Source organism: Myripristis murdjan, chromosome 16 (assembly GCF_902150065.1).
Source record: "Myripristis murdjan chromosome 16, fMyrMur1.1, whole genome shotgun sequence".
NCBI classification, from domain to species: Eukaryota; Metazoa; Chordata; class Actinopteri; order Holocentriformes; family Holocentridae; genus Myripristis; species Myripristis murdjan.
Window position 1 is genome coordinate 429,684 of NC_043995.1, and position 17,305 is coordinate 446,988.

A 17,305-nucleotide genomic window follows, 5' to 3' on the forward strand; every position below is an offset into this window, starting at 1 on the left:
TTTACAAGCCCCAACTTTGTATGTTAATAGTAATGAGAAGCGCACAATAACAAAGGTTTTATTTTGAAAGCTCAGACCAGAAGTTGCCGCAGCTCCGTTAGTTTAACAGAAGCTGAAACACATGACAAAATGTTTTTTACTCTAAATAGAAGTGCACATTTTCCAGCCTGCGTCAGACAATGCCAAGTTTACTGACTAATTATTAAAAACCTGAATGTGTTGTAAATCTTGACCCGCACGGCAGGCACTAATATCCCCGCACATCTTCTGCTGCTGATTGATTTTGCCATAGCTGATACTACCTTCATTAGCAGAGCTGGCTTGCCGGCGCAGGCTGTCAAACACTCGGCACTTTTAATGTTTAATTCCGCGTTTGCTACTAAGGTGTTCCAAAGTATTAGACATATTTCTGCCTTGCAAAAATGGCAGGTTGTTAAATTTGCGGGAAGCGGGAATATGAGGAATCGTTAAAGGAATTGATAATGACACGAACGAAAAAAGCAGTATCAGGAGGACTCAAAAGCTATAGTAAAAAGATATGTTTTTAGCCTGGATTTAAAAGAGTCAATGGAGGGGGCAAATCTGACAGAGGGGGGAATGCATCTGGGGATCTGGGGGCAGCGACCGCGAAGGCACGGTCACCCGTAAGTTTAAAATTAGTCCGTGGAACAGTTAAAAGCCCTAGGTCAGCCGACCTGAGGGGTCTGGAGGGGGAGTAGGGGATTAAACATTCTGTCATGTAGGAGGGGGCCGCTCCATTCAGGGCTTTGTATACAAATAAAAGAAGTTTAAAATCAATGCCGTATTTCACTGGCAGCCAGTGGAGAGAGGCTAGGACAGGAGTGATGTGGTCCCACTTTCAAGTACCTGTCAGGAGTCTGGCTGCAGCGTTTTGTACCAGTTGTAAACGGGAGAGAGATGACTGATTGATTCCAGTGTATAGAGAGTTGCAGTAGTCCAGGCGGGTGGAAATGAAGGCATGGATGACTTTTTCTAGGTCTGTAAAGGAGAGGAATAGCTTGATTTTTGAGATGGTGTGAAGTTGAAAAAACTGTCTTTGACTACCGAGTTGACCTGTTTATCAAATTTGAGTGCTGAATCGAAAGTGACACCGAGGTTTTTGACATGAGGTTTGATGAGGGTGGTCAGGTTGCCAAGACTGTTGGATATTGGGTTGATGTTGTCAGGGGGGCCAAATAGAATGAGTTCAGATTTAACGTCATTTAGTTGAAGGAAGTTTTCTGCCATCCAGGACTTTATTTCATTGATGCAGCTGAAGATGTTTGTGATTTTGGATTGGTCATTTGGTTTGAGGGGGAGATAGAGCTGGGTTTCATCAGTGTAGCAGTGGAAAGAGATGTTATATTTTTGGATGATTTGACCGAGGGGAAGCATGTAAATGGAGAAAAGAATGGGACCTAGGATTGAACCTTGTGGAACCCCGCAGGAGAGAGCAGCTGGGGGGGAGGAGAGAGTGCCGATGTTTACGGAGAAGGTTCTATTGTTGAGGTAGGATATGAACCAGTTCAGAGCAGTGCCATTGATTCCAGCGGCATGGTGGAGACGGCCTATTAATATACATTCCTGATCAAAATTTTAAGACCAGTTGAGAAATTGCAAGAATTTACATTTTGCACTGTTGGATCTTAAGAAGGTTCTAAGTAGAGCTTCAAAATGCAAAAAGAAGCCTTTAAAAGCCCAAATCTTCGCAAAAATGTGGATTCAGTGTCATTTTCTGTCAGGTATCCACACTGTCATGACCTCCTGATGGCAAAGGCAAAAAAGCTTTGTCTCCTTGAATGCGGTCGGATTGTTGAGCTGCATAAGCAAGGCCTTCTTGCAGCATGCCATTGCTGCTGAGGTTGGACGCAGTAAGACAGTCATTTTAAACTTCTTAAAAGATCCTGAGGGTTATGGCCCTTAATTTGGGCCGATCCTCGGCCCAAATTAAGCTTGTGACTGGTGCCAACTGCAGTCCCATAACCATCAGACGGCATCTGCAAGAGAAGGGTTTTAAGAACAAAAAACGTCTTCAAAGGCCTCGTCTCCTTCAATGACACAAAATTGCCCATTTGGAGTTTACACGAGAGCACCAAACATGGGACATTGAAAGGTGGAAGAACGTTTTATTCTCTGATGAGAAAAAATTGAACCTTGACGGTCCTGATGGCTTCCAACGTTACTGGCATGACAAGGAGATCCCACCTGAGATGTTTTCTACACGGCACAGAGGAGGGGGCTCCATCATGATCTGGGGGGCTTTTTCCTTCAATGGAGCTTCAGGTTGTGCAGAGGTGTCAAATGGCAGCTGGCTATGTGGAGATGTTGCAGGGGGCATCCCTCATGACTATCCTCATGACATGAACCATCCTGCGTGTTCCCCTGATCTAAATTCAATTGAGAACATTTGGGGTTGGATGGCAAGGGAAAAATGGACACCAGTTCCAGACAGTGGATGCCCTCCGTGAAGCCATCTTCACCACTTGGAGCAACATTCCCATTAGCCTCCTGGAAACACATCAAGCATGACGAAATGAATTTTTGAGGTGATTAACAAGAAAGCTTTTTTGCCTTTGCCATCAGGAGGTCATGACAGTCTGGGCGGAAGCTACGTGGGCGGCAGTGATAGTAGCGTCCATAGCAACGATAGAAACCTGAAAGAGACATTGTAACAAATAACAAACTAAAGATCATATACATTCACTCAAAAAAGATTATGAGAATCAAATGCACGTTTTTCGCTAGAAATGTTATCAAAGTGCATTTCAATACATAAACTTTATTATAAGATTGCATATTCCACTGAGAATAAAAGGAATGTCCGCCATTTTTCTTAAGGCTCTCGCTTCGGGGTTTGCGCATGTGCGCTGATCACTCGTGCTGCTTGAAATTCGTAAAAATATGCACGAAAATTTGTGCATAACTTTTCGTAGGATCCCTCCTCTGTTGCTCTCCTGAGGTTTCTTCCTATTTTTTCTCCCTGTTAAAGGTTTTTTTTCAGGGAGTTGTTCCTCATCCTATGTGAGGGTCTAAGAATAGAGGATGTTGTATTCCTGTAAAGCCCCTTGAGACGAATTTGTAATTTGTGATATTGGGCTATATAAATAAAATTGACTTGACTTAATACGATTATGATATAATTAAAAGTGTTTGTGAGAATTATGATTTTTGTATCGTAGCTTTTACCATAAAAAACTATAATATGATGATGAAAAGGTACTTTGTCACATATTTTACTTTTAACAAAAAATTGTAGCTCCTGCAATTTGAATTTTGCATATTGCTGTTTTGCGAATGTGTCAATCAGTTGTTCAGCCCTACCTCAATTTTTTTAAATTCATATATCAGGAAAGATTACTTTGCTTTGTTTGGTAAAATATCCTATTATTCAAGTTGCAGATAAGTAAATAAATATTCCTAACTATTTTTGATAATTGTAGACATGTAATTTCATTTGAATACTTAACGTACTTGGTGAGTTAATATTTAAAATATATAATCCTTTTTCCCATCTGGTATTGACATCTGTGCTGAGAAAGCCTAATACAAGCTGACACCTCTATGTACAGGTGTAAACAGCAGCATTGCATTGCAGCACATGCCAGCTATAAAGCAGCTGATTAATGAATAAAAACACAAACCGGCTACATGCAGTAAACAGTGATGTTTGTTCTCTTTATTAATGCTTTCCCATACGCACATCTGTTATATGGCCATATATGAACATATACAGTACAGGTGTGTCCCAACTTTTGGGACACACAATGCGTTTCCTTTATTTTCATGGCTATTTACATTGTAGATTCTAACTGAAGGAATCAAAACTATGAATGAACACGTGGAGTTATGTACTTAACAAAAAAGGGTGAAATAACTGAAAACATGTTTTATATTCTAGTTTCTTCAAAATAGCCACCCTTTGCTCTGATTACTGCTTTTCACACTCTTGGCATTCTCTGGATGAGCTTCAAGAGGTAGTCACCTGAAATGGTTTTCCAACAGTCTTGAAGGAGTTCCCAGAGATGCTGAGCACTTGTTGGCCCCTTTGCCTTCACTCTGCGGTCCATCTCATCCCAAACCATCTCGATTGGGTTTAGGTCAGGTGACTGTGGAGGCCAGGTCATCTGCCGCAGCACTCCATCACTCTCCTTCTTGGTCAAACAGCCCTTACACAGCCTGGAGGTGTGTTTGGGGTCATTTTCCTGTTGAAAAATAAATGATCGTCCAAGCCAGATGGGATGGCATGTCGCTGCAGGATGTCGCTGCAGGATGCTGTGGTAGCCATGCTGGTTCAGTGTGCCTTCAGTTTTGAATAAATCCCCAACAGTGTCACCAGCAAAGCATCCCCACACCATCACACCTCCTCCTCCACGCTTCATGGTGGGAACCATGCATGTAGAGACCATCCGTTCACCTTTTCTGCATCACACAAAGACATGACGGGTGGAACCAGAGATCTCAAATTTGGACTCATCAGACCAAAGCTCAGATTTCCACTTTGTTTCAGCCAAGAAACTCAAGGAATGTCCAAACAGACCCCAGTCAGTTCGGATTGGCAGTCTCTCCTCCACTCTAGTGCTCAACACCGGAGCCCCCCAGGGCTGTGTGCTCAGCCCCCTCCTGTTCACGCTGTACACCCACGACTGCAACCGCCGACATGGAGAGAACTCTATTGTGAAGTTCGCGGATGACACCACCATCATCGGCCGGATTTCCAACAATGATGAGTTGTAATATCGGGAGGAAATCAACCATCTTGCAGAATGGTGCACAGAAAACAACCTACTGCTCAACATCAGCAAAACCAAAGAGCTGATAGTTGATTTTCGAAAAAAGGAGGCAAAGACACACAGGTCAAGGTCAAGGTAACTTTATTATCCCCAATGGGGCAATTTGTTGTGCAGCCAGCAGGGAGAACACTCCTCCATACATACATGGACATACAACTCATCAGACAGTGGACATGATAAATAAATACAACATTAAATTAAAAAAAAAAAAAAAAAGAAAAGAAATACAATAAAACCAATGCAAACCAATGAACCGTACTAGTTAAAAAACAGTCATGTGATAGTGTTTAAAAAACTAGTGACAGTGGGTATAAAAGAGTTCTTGTGTCTGTTGGTCTTACATCTTTTTGATATAAATCTACGGCCGGACGGAAGCAGTGCGAACTCTGAGTGTAAGGGGTGACTAGGATCATCTAGGATTGATCTGGCTTTCTTAATGGCTCTATTTTTGTAGGTGGATGGCAGGTCATTTAGGGTAGCCCCAGCAATCTTGCTACACTCGTGTACAATGCTCTGCAGACGTTTTTTGTTTTTTAAAGTTAAAAACCCGTACCAGCAGATAAAAGAAAAGGTAAGAACAGACTCAATAAAACAAGAGTAAAACATCTTCATAAAAGTGCTATCCACATTAAAATGCCTGAGTTTGCGATAAAAATACATGCTTTGGTGAGCTTTCTTACATACGTGGTCAATCTGATGCTCAAAGGTTAATTTGTGGTCAATAACAGTCCCAAGGTATTTGTAGTTTTTCACAACTTCCACAGCCAGATCATTTATAATAATAGGGGAGACAACATCCTGATTTTTCCTGAAGTCGATAATCATCTCCTTGGTCTTGTTGACATTGATGTCTAGAAAAGATAACTCACACCATCTGATAAAATCTGACACCACAGGGCCATGGTCTTGTTCATCCGAGTTTAAAAGAGACACTATGACAGAATCGTCAGCAAATTTAACACCTGACAGACACTGAATCCAAATTTTTGCGAAGATTTGGGCTTTTAAAGGCTGTGGTCTTAAACTTTTGATCAGCTGATGAACAGCCTATTTCAGTTTAATGGTTGTTTGCAATAAATTGCTTACTCAATTTTTTTTTTTTTTTGTCTCACTCCCATTTCTTCTTTTTGCATTTTGAAGCTCTACTTACAACCTTCTTAAGATCCAACAGTGCAAAATGTAAATTCTTGCAATTTTTCAACTGGTCTTAAAATTTTGATCAGGAGTGTATTATGGTCCACTGTATCGAATGCAGCACTGAGGTCAAGGAGAATGAGGATGGCACAGTTACTGGAGTCAAAGGAGAGGAGCAGATCATTGTGGATTCTTAACAGGGTGGATTCTGTGCTATGATGAGCCTTAAAACCAGATTGAAATTTTTCCAGGATGTTATTATGATGTAGGTAGAGCAGCAACTGGTTGAGAATGACCTTTTCAAGAACTTTATCCAGGAATGGGAGTTTCGAAATATGTCTGTAGTTATTGGGTTGTGTGGGATCCGTGTTGGGTTTTTTCAGGAGAGGCTGGACAACTGCATGCTTGAAACATGTTGGGACGGTACCTTGTGATGATGGAGCTGTTGATGATGGAGAGGATGTTTGGACCAGTGTTGTCAAAGACATCCTTCAGGAGAGTGGTGGGGATGATGTCAAGAGGGCAGGTAGCTGGTTTCATGCTGGTGACGATGTGTGTGACAGTGGGTAGAGAAACAGTCCAGTTTGGATGAACCGGCCAGGAAAACAGCCGTGTCACGGGTGGAGGGATGGATGTTGTTCCTGATGGCTTCCACTTTGTTTATGAAAAACTTTAAAAATTCCTCACATTTGGCAGCGTACACATCAAGACTGGTGTTGGTTTATGGTGTTAAATAGGACCTTTAGATTATGGGAGCTATTGGAAATTAAGTTTGAGAAATATTTAGTTCTTGCCGACTTGACTGCTTCCTGATATTTGTGTAAGTGGTTTCTTAGGATCTGAAGATAAATATGCCTCAGTGAACTGTCTGGCTGTGGAGGAAGATATTATAGGGGAGTATGAGGCTGGTAGTTGAGGTTTAGGATCTGAATGAAGTGTGGTAGAAAACTTGATGCACAGGTGATCTGAGATCCCTAACTCCTCAACAGTCAGAGCGAGAGTGGTCAAGCCAACCGTAAAAACTAAATCTAAAGTATGGCCCAAGTTATGGGTTGGGCCTGAGACTCATTGCATAAAGTTAAAAGACTCCATGATGCAGCTAAAGTCAGAGGCTTTGGTGTTTGATACAGTGTCAACATGAAAATTAAAACCTCCAGTGATTAAGATTTTATCATGTAATTGCAACACAACTGAACAACGAAGATGAAAGCTCAGAGAACTCAGTGAGGAAAGTGGCATCCAGTCTGGGGGGGGTGGTAGACAACAGCACACAGGACTGGGCATGAGTTACTGGTTTTAAACGTCAGAACTTCAAAGCTTGAATAAACATCAGTGGCAATGAGTGTGCAGTTAAAAGAGTCTCTGAAAATGGCTGCCAGTACTTCCCCCTCGGCCAGTGAGCTGCCAGTACCTCCCCCTCAGCCAGTGAGCTGAAAAAAAATCATACTCATTTTAAAATCATACTCATTTTAAATAAAGTCATTTAAAATGAAGGTCTTTTTTGAGAGAGACCTCACATTTAAAAGAGAAAGGTTGCACATGGTGGAAGGTGGAGTGGAGGTAGGAGCACTCAGTATTTTGCGGGAGAGGTTTACAGCTTTGAGAATGGCATGAGGACGGAGGGGTCTGACTGTCACAATGGTCTCAATGGGGAGATCAGTGGCAGGGGGGTGTAGTGACAGCTGAGGCTTGTAGGGGGAGTTGACATAGGCAGTGGTATTCTGAGGGGGGCACCATAGAAGAAGAGGGAGAGACCTGTGTGTGAGTGAGGTGAGTAAACAGTCAGTCACGTGGGTATGTTTGGACAGCGTGCTGCAGATTGGCTTTTAACATGTAGCTGCCAAGTCTGTTTGGATGTAGACCATCAGGTTTTAGAAAGGATTGGCGATTCCAGAACAGGTTAAAATTATCAATGAAGCCTACACTTAGTGCCCTGCAGGCAGACTGGAGCCAGGTGTGGAGCTGGAGCATTCTGCTGAACTTTTCTGACCCACAGCAGTGAGGAGCGAGTGGTCCACTAGTGAAGATGGATTTACCACAGCTGGTCAGAAGCCGTAAGAGTTTTCTATACTCAGCCTTGGTCACCTGAGAGTGACGGAGAGACGAATCATTCATTCCAATGTGAAGAGTAAGCCTGTGTATAGTGGATGGCAGTGTGTTCAGCAGATTGGGGGGTTATTGCAGGATGACTGGGACTGTGGCTCCGGGAAAGCAATGCGTCACAGCATTAAGAAGACGTGTCAGATTCTTGTTGTCACCTTGGTTCCTGCTTCCCACTTCTGGTCCCAAACCAATTTAATTAATAGGACATGAGTACTGCGTAAGGACAGGAATAACTAATACTATTTCTGCCTTCAAAACAGTCCAAATCCACTGTTTTCTCCTCTTATATGCAAAAATAATTACCATGCAAGATCTTTGAACATGAAATGCCCAGCAAGGCTAAATCTCTCCTCTAGATTAAGGTTAATCAGCTTTCTTAAAAAAAAAAAAATTGAATGCTCTTTTTGATAAATAACAAGTGTGATGCCCCCTGTTGGTAGATAAAGCATGTGTCAAAGGTGCAGTGGTTGGAGGTGATCCTTTGAGATGTGCAGGGGGCTCAGCAGGGTTAAGGTTGTGTTTAAATGACTGTGGAGTGCTAATGAGGAGTGGGTAGCAGAGATCCATCAGGCTTTGGAGCTGAAACAGGCCTTAATGTCCAAAGAGGGAGGTCAGTTAACTCTCAGTACTTCACATGAACTCCTCCCGGATTGTTCTTGTTTGTCTGACATAATGAACTGGCTCTGTGCTCACTTGGACAGAGTGATACAGAGTATATACACAGTTTGTGTGCTGTTTTTTAGGGTATATCTCTACAGCCAGATCAATCAATCAATCAGTCTTTATTTATATAGCATCAAATCACAACAAAAGTTATCTCATCACGCTTTACAGGTAGAGCAGGTAAAGACCATGCTCTACAAATTACAGAAGAAAAAAACCAAAGAAACCCAACAGATTTCCACCTGAGCATACTCTCGGCGACAGTGGCAAGGTAAAACTCCCCTTTAACGGGGACAGTATGACCTACAAGACACAGAAAGCACAACGAAAGCAAAAAGGGCGGAGGACTCTGCAACAGTAACATGCAGGAGAGGAGTTATTTCAGAACAAACACACCGGATTGATATTGCCATTTTATTAAAAATTAAAAATCAGACATCAGGCAGACAGGGGTTCACCTCAGGAGCTCGTAGATATGAGGCCATGTCTTTATTATGTAGAATTCTAGAATTTCTTTATACAACACTGGTTATCTAGGCACTTTTGACCAATAAGGCAGTGGTTCTGTTCCTGTTTTTGTGAAATTTTGTAACATTCTGAGCATTTTTAACAAAGATATATTGGTTTAGAACCCAAAAAGTTTGCTCCTGCCTGGAACAAAAACATACCAGGACCTTAAGTGGGAACCGTGATGACAACAGCGGTGGGCGTGTCTTATTCTACAGAGAAAGATGGAGATGATAGAGAAATTAAAGCAGTGGGCAGTGGTCCTCCAAAGAAAAAAAACTATTGCTTTCATTGTAGATGTCTCCTGAAAATCAGAAAAGATGGAAAGGAGTGCTAGAAAAAGTGGTAGTATCTTGAAATTGCTGAGGAGGACTCTAAAAAGGACCTAGTTAAAGTGGTGCTGGACAGGGTAATATGGGTCAGTATTATGAGCCCCTGGATGATGTGATGGGTTATATAGCAGCAAACCAGCAGACTGGGGCTGAATGTAGTCACAGCAATGTAATCAGTGACCACTGAACCAGCGACACCTCTGTCACATTGTTTCCAACCCAAACTGGTGCAAACGCGGGCCGGTTTGCTAGTTCACATCTTGAATCCCTAACAGAAAAATCCAGGAAATCCAGGGGGGTGGCCCAGGAATCATTGACAGACCGGCTCACTTTATGCGCGGTGTGGGGAGCTAGCCAGCCAGTTAAATATACAGTGGTGGAAAAAAGTTTTCGGACACCCCATGCATTTGTGAAATATTGCATTAAGAATGGTCTTCAAGTGCAATTTCTTATGGTACAGTCACAGCCAAAATACTAAACAAATCCTAAAAAAGCCATTAAAAACTTAAAATTGACTGCCGCCAGATAGCCAGGAAGTGCAGATGCAGTCCTTCAGCAGTTGGATACACTCTGCAGAAATACAGACGAACCAACAGCTTGGAAGACAAACCAAGATCTGGGTGTCCAAGGGTTTCTTCAGCAAGAAATGACTGCATCCTGATCCACATGTGCAGGCAAAACCGCCGAATGACATCACAGGAGCTTCAGTAGCAGTGGTCAAACCAAACTCTTGTCCAGTGTTCCACCCGCACTGTACGTGGCCGACTTTTAGATCATTGCTTAAGGTCCTACAAGGCTATCAAGAAGATAAGATAAGATATTCCTTTATTAGATAGATAGATAGATAGATAGATATACTTTCTAGTCCCACAGACTCCACAAATTTCCCACAGTGGGGAAATTTCAAGCATTATAGCAGCAAAGTGGATAGCAAAATATGAAGCATAATTTACATTATAAACAGTATAAACAGATAATAAATAGCAAAAAGCAATATAAACACTATAAACAAGGAATATAGAAAAAAATAGAGATATGAACAATTTAAACAAGAGAAGAAAATAACCTAAACATGAGGAACAACCCACTCCGACGGAGGTTCAGAGTTATTGGTTATTAGTTAAGGTGCTGAGAAGAAGGAAGAATGTGCATTATCGTGCGGTCAGTGCAGTCTTGGAGAGTGTGTGGTCTACTGGGAGCACTGCTTGTTGTAGAGTCTGATGGCTGCAGGAAGGAAGGACCTGCGATAGCATTTTGGGTGAAGCAGTCTATTGCTGAAGGAGCTCTCCAGTGCAGTTAAAGTGTCCTGCAGGGGGTGGGAGTCGTTCTCAATCATGTATGACAGCTTAGCCATCATCCTCCTCTCACCTACCACCTCCACTGAGTCGAGGGGGCATCCCAGGACAGAGCTGGCCTTCCTGATCAGTCTGTCAAGTCTCTTCCTGTCAGCCGTCAAGATGCTGCTCCCCCAGCAGACCACTCCATAGAAGATGGCTGATGCCACCACGGTGTCATAAAAGGTCTACAGGAGTGCCCCCTGCACTCCAAAAGACCTCAGTCTCCTGAGCAGATAGTCTGCTCTGGCCTTTCTTGTAAAGTGCAGTTGTGTTGTGGGTCCAGTCCAGTTTATTGTTCAAGTTAACTCCCAGGTACTTATAAGATGTCACCATCTCGATATCCGTTCCCTTGATGTTCACCAGTGTTGGGGGGCAGAGTGCTCGTCTGCGGAAATCCACCACCAGTTCTTTGGTTTTCTCCGCATTGATCTGGAGGCAGTTCCACTGGCACCAGTCCACAAAGTCCTGCGTTAGTTCTTTGTACTCTTTGTCATCCCCATCTGTGATGAGGCCGACGATTGCAGAGTCATCAGAGAACTTCTGCAGGTGACAGGTGGGTGTGTTGTATGAGAAGTCTGCAGTATAGAGGGTGAAGAGGAACGGAGCCAGGACCGTTCCCTGCGGGGCCCCCGTGCTGCAGACAACCATGTCGGACACACAGTCCCAGGTCCTCACATACTGTGGACGGTTGGTGAGATAGTCCAAAATCCAGTGTGTGAGGTGATGGTCCACCCCAGTGTGCTCCAGCTTGTCTCTCAGAAGTACAGGCTGTATTGTATTAAAAGCACTGGAGAAGTCAAAAAGCATGATTCTCACAGTACTCCCAGGATTCTCCAGGTGAGAGAGAGCTCGGTGTTGGAGGAGGATCACAGTGTCATCCACCCCAATGCCAGGCTGGTAGGCAAACTGAAGTGGATCTAGTGATGGTCCTACCAGGGGGCGGAGATGAACAAGGACCAGCCGCTTCAGGGTCTTCATCAGGTGGGATGTTAGTGCCACTGGCCTGTAGCTGTTGAGATCCTTGGGGTGCGGAGTCTTGTGCACAGGTACCACGCAGGATGATTTCTACAGCTGTGGCACTCTCCTCAGCTTCAGGCTCAGGTTGAACATGTGCTCAACAATCCTGCACAGCTGATCTGCGCAGGACTTGAGGAGTCTGGAGCTGATGCCGCCTGGACCTGCAGCCTTTCTTGCCTTGATCCTCCGGAGCTGGTTTCTCACCTGGGTTGTTGTGAGAGACAGGTTGGAGCAGGGGGGCTGTGTGCTGGAGGGTGTGGGTGGGGGGGTTGGGTTGATGAGATGAGCAGTGGGGGATGGCTGTGAGCTGAGTGTTGTGGAGGGGGAGGGGGAGGAATTGGGGCAGTGAACACTGGGTGCAGAGGGGGGGGGGGCTGCAGCATGGAGGACTGGGCTGGGGGAGGGGCAGATGACTGATCAAATCTATTGAAGAATATGTTCAGGTCATTCGCCCACTTTTGGTCCCCCGCAGCTTGGGAGTCAGGTTTCCTGTGGCCAGAGATGGTTTTCAGGCCTCTCCAGACTCCACAGACATCTTTCTGCTGCAGCTGATCCTCCATCTTCCTCCTGTAGGTGTTTTTCCCCTCCCTGATCTTCCTTCTCAGCTCCTTCTGCACAGCCTTCAGCTTGTCCTTATTTCCAGACTTAAAGACCCTCTTCTTCTCCTTAAGGAGAGCCTTTATGTCGGGGTTAATCCACGGTTTACTGTTGGAAAAACTCTGTACAGTCCTGGTGGGTACGGTGTTTTCCACACAAAAGTTAATATAGTCCGTTATGCAGTTAGTGAGACTATCAATGTCCTCTCCATGGGAATCACAAAATTCCTCCCACACAGTTGTGTCAAAACAGTCCTTCAGAGCCTCCTCAGCCTCTTCACTGTGCGGGACACAGCTGGTTGCCTGTGCACGAGAGGTTTGTACACAGGCAGGAGATGAACCAGGTTGTGGTCAGATCTTCCCGGGGGGAGGGGTGATGAAGTGTATCCCTCCTTGGTGTTGGAATAACAAAAATCCAGTATCTTATTGTCTCTAGTGCAACATGTAACATACTAGGTGAAAGTGGGGAGAGTGAAGGATGGAGAGGCATGATTAAAGTCCCCAGAGATAAGAAGGAGGGCCTGTGGGTGCTCTGTCTGCAGCTTGCTTGTGACAGAGTGGAGAACCTCACAGGCTGCATCAGCGTTAGCAGAGGGGGGAATATGCGCAGCTATTGCGGTAACATGCGAGAATTCCCATGGCAGGTAATATGGCCTCATACTAACGGCTAACAATTCAATGTCCCTGCAGCAGAGCTGTTCTTTAATAGTGATGTGCCCAGAGTTACACCATCTATCGTTCACAAACACTGCCAGCCCTCCTCCTTTCCTCTTACCGCTCTCCCTCGTCCTGTCTGCCCTCAGCAGCTTGAAGCCGTCCAGGTCCGCGGCCGAGTCTGGGGTCAATGCAGTCAGCCATGTTTCCGTAAGCATCATGATGCTGCACTCCCGGTAGTCTCTCTGGTGCCGAGTCAGCGCCGCTAACTCGTCCATCTTATTGGGAAGAGATCTCACATTCCCCATGATGATGGACGGGAGGACGGGTCTGTATCTCCTCCTCCTGGCGCGGCAAATAGCTCTGGCACAGCTCCCCTGTCTCCTCCTCTTCAGCTCGTGGGGAACGTCGGGCCTCTTGTGGGGCAGCACCGTGGTGCTACGGAGCACCAACAGCTGATCCCTACTGTAAACAATAGGGCCATGGCCCCGTACGCGGTCCCCAGACAAGGTCGTAAACAGTGAAAAAAACAAAAGAAAGACCAGAGCAAACACGGCGACTTTGGTCTCCATAGTGCACTGATCAGTTAAAGAAACGAATAAATAATTAAATAGAAGAGAGAAAGAAGAGACTAAACTAAAAAAAGGGGAAAAAAGTTCAAGTGAACGGGAGCTGCTGTAATGAGCTGCCACTAGAGCCACTAGAGTGGCGCCATCTTAGCAAGACCCTGATCAATGAGAAACAGAGGTTAGCCTGGCGTCGTTGGGCCCAGGCACACAAGAGCTGGACAGCTAGGAATTGGAAGAAGATTCTGTGGTCAGAAGAATTTGTCAAGAATTTAGTTTTGTCAGTTTTTCTTGTAAACAATGAACACAAAAATATAATTTGTATTTGTTTGTATCTGTCTAATGCAGCCACACCTTTTGAAACACAAAAAAGATTTTTCCACAAATATTTCATGATAATATAGATTGTGTACAATTTTAAGGGTGTCCGAAAACTTTTTTCCACCACTGTATAGTATGTCAAATTACTTGGTTGCCCCAGTCATACTGGCCTACAGTACTATAGTGGAACAATAAAATTCAATAGATGAAATGGAACTTTTTATTCTATTGAACAGGCCACAACTGGCCAATGCCTTTTGGGCATCTATTTCAGATTAGTAAGTGCAGATGCCTATCAACATGAATGGAGAATGAGCCCAGACTGCACATAGAAAGGTCATGGCGACAAAAAAAGCACACAACACAAATCCTTGTTTAAATTTGAATCTGAATCGATTGGTATATGAGTCAATATCAGTATAGAGTGCCATTGAGACTTCCCAATGTCACACAAAAAAAGATGAGATTTTCCACTGAACTCCATATCCATTGTATAAAGTAGACCTTAAGCTGTTAGAAATGCATGTTGGTCAAGCTCCTGCACCTTTTATAAATTGACTGCAAGCATAGCGAATTGCAAAATGTGTCCACCCTGTCATGGGACAATTTCTAAATAGAGTAAATATGTTCTAATCATATATTGATTACAAAATGTACATTTTCAGAAAGGTATTTGGTCCCTCGTTCAGGAATATATTTTAGTTTCTGGAAAACATCTCTCAAAAATACAGAAATTATGGAAAAATATGTTTGTATATGTAAAATCTGTTAAAGTTGCACTTTCTTTTCTGAATAAACTCTATAAATAAAGGTATCTGGTCAAACTTTGAAATAATACTGTTTGGCCCCAATCTCTTCAGAGCAAAATCACACAAAAGGTTTTGATAACTTGTGAAAATAATTATTTATTCACATAAAACATGAACATGACGGGGTGGACAGTGGCATGACGGGGTGGACCTTGGCATGACAGGGTGGACAATAGTGAAGTGCCTCATATATATTTAAAGGAAACAATGTTACGGTTTTGTCAACAAATGTTTTTTGTCAAAACATGACTTTTTTCACCTACTGTATTTTGAATTGTGCACAGGTAGGCTACATTTGGAAATGACACTCAACAACAGCAAAAATAAATAAATAAAACCTTCAACTAGACGAAAAAAACAAGATTAATATAAACAAAACAAAAACATGTTGGTCCCTAAATGTAGGCCTATCACAAAAAAACACTGAAAAACTTATAAAACTGTTATAAAACTAGACTTGATGACGGGGTGGACAATGACAGGGTGGACGTTTTTGGCTGAAGTTTGCATTTAATGAGCACATGTTGGGCCATTAGCTAGCAACATGTATCAGTTAGGAAGGTGACTCTGTATACTTTAACAAACATATTTTGAATTTCTGAAAAGCATTTATATAGATTCATTTTTTGCAATGACAGGGTGGACACATTAAGATTGAACACATTCAAGTTCAATCATAAAATGATGAAAATGTCAAAATATAAATGCTGATATGTACTCTCTCTGCAGGAGCTATTCTTCACTCCATTTGTAAAAGACAAAGCAGTGGTAGTGATGTCACTGATTATAGCAGGTGGTTTCTTTTAGTGGCAGTAACCACCTAATGACGGGGTGGACAGCAAATCTAGGGACACATGCAAAACGTTTATTATTATTATGAAATTAGACCATAAATGATCCAATTGACTCATTTTATTCAAGTACTTGATGAGAGCAATAAGAGCATGTAAAAGGTTTGTACATTGTATATCATTTATCTACTTATTTCACTCAGTGAAGTTAGTAGAGAGGAGTTTGGGACATGGCAAAATCACATGCATCTAATCATAGAACATTTTTTTAAAATATGAAAAACACCCTTTTAAAGATGTATCTCTGTACCAATGTGTGTTTAAATGTTTGGCCATTTATAATAAACCCTCAGAGTTTTGTTATTTTGCAAATTTTTCATGAAAAGTGAGTGATTTCTGCCTGGGACACCAAATGGTACCCTATAGTGATATTGACTCATATATATCTCTCCATAAAGTTAGAACAAGTCATTAAAAAAAGGCAAAAAAAAAAAAAAAAAACAATAAAACAAGGCAAAAAAAAAATTAATTAATAATAATAATAATAATAATAATTAGTATTAGTATTATTTAGCACCTGGGTTACAATACAAATTCACAAAGAGTACAGAAATAAAAATTATATAAACCCTAAATGCCACTGTGTGTGTCATCTAGCCAGTGACAGACAGAGTAATAAGAATCACTTGTCATGCTTAACAAAGTGAGGTAATACAGTAGTGATGCCCTTTAGCCCAGGTGGGGAATTGAACCACTGGTCTCCTGCATGGCAGGTGGAGACACTAACCGCTCTGCCATTGGGGATTATGTGCACAGTACCCTCCTTGTAGTTTGGGCTCCTTCTCCATTCATGTTGATAAATTACGAAAAACTGCAAAGTCCGATCGGTTTGAAAATTGACACACCGCTTTTGATCCACAAGACGTACATTTTTCGTATAGGATAATAAAATAATAATGATAATAATAATAATAATAATAATAATAATAATAAAGCTAAAAAAGAGATCCGGGGCTTTTGAAGAAAGATCTGGGGTTTAAGCAACTCCGATTGCTGACAGAGAGTTTATGTATTTATAACGCTGTTATTCGCATCACTGGTGATTGACAAGTGACAGTGACAGCTGCAACAGCCTGAGGAAATGGGTGAGGCATACCCACATGGACCAAATTTGATTGGCTATCAGCATAGGCAGTGATACGTGAACACAGGTATAGCCTATCACAACAATAGCTGCTCGATCCAGCCCCCCACCACCAATTCCTAGAGGACAACAACGCTGTTGGCCGTTGCGCTAGACTTTTTCCCTGTCTTTTTCTTTTGCTTCTTCATCTCGTAGCCCAGCGGCCCACCGGGGAAATCCCTGGTATCCCCGTGGCGCACGGGGATACCAGGGATACCAGGGATTCTTCAATGTGAAACAGATTTTACGTGATTGTATTAAAGTTGTATATTTATATAGAATTTTGGTGTCTCTTGGTCTAAATTTTGCAGGCTTTTCCACCTGTAATATTCCATTTTTGCCCAGAAAATGGTCAAATCTAAAGATGCTGAATTGTAACATAAAATGTCAGCTGTCAAGAGCTTCAGCCCAGTATTAGTATAAAAAGCAATATTGTCAATTTCCATTTCAGAATGAATGAATATGAAATGAGAATGCCATGAGATTGTATCAGCAATATGGA

The 17,305-nt window shown here is 42.7% G+C and overlaps 1 protein-coding gene across 2 annotated transcripts in view; it reads left to right on the forward strand.

Annotated features, from left to right (window-relative positions):
* The window catches only part of cdk14 (cyclin dependent kinase 14), a 433,611-nt gene that overhangs the window by 180,459 nt on the left and 235,847 nt on the right, over positions 1-17,305 (forward strand). The window lies entirely within an intron of this gene.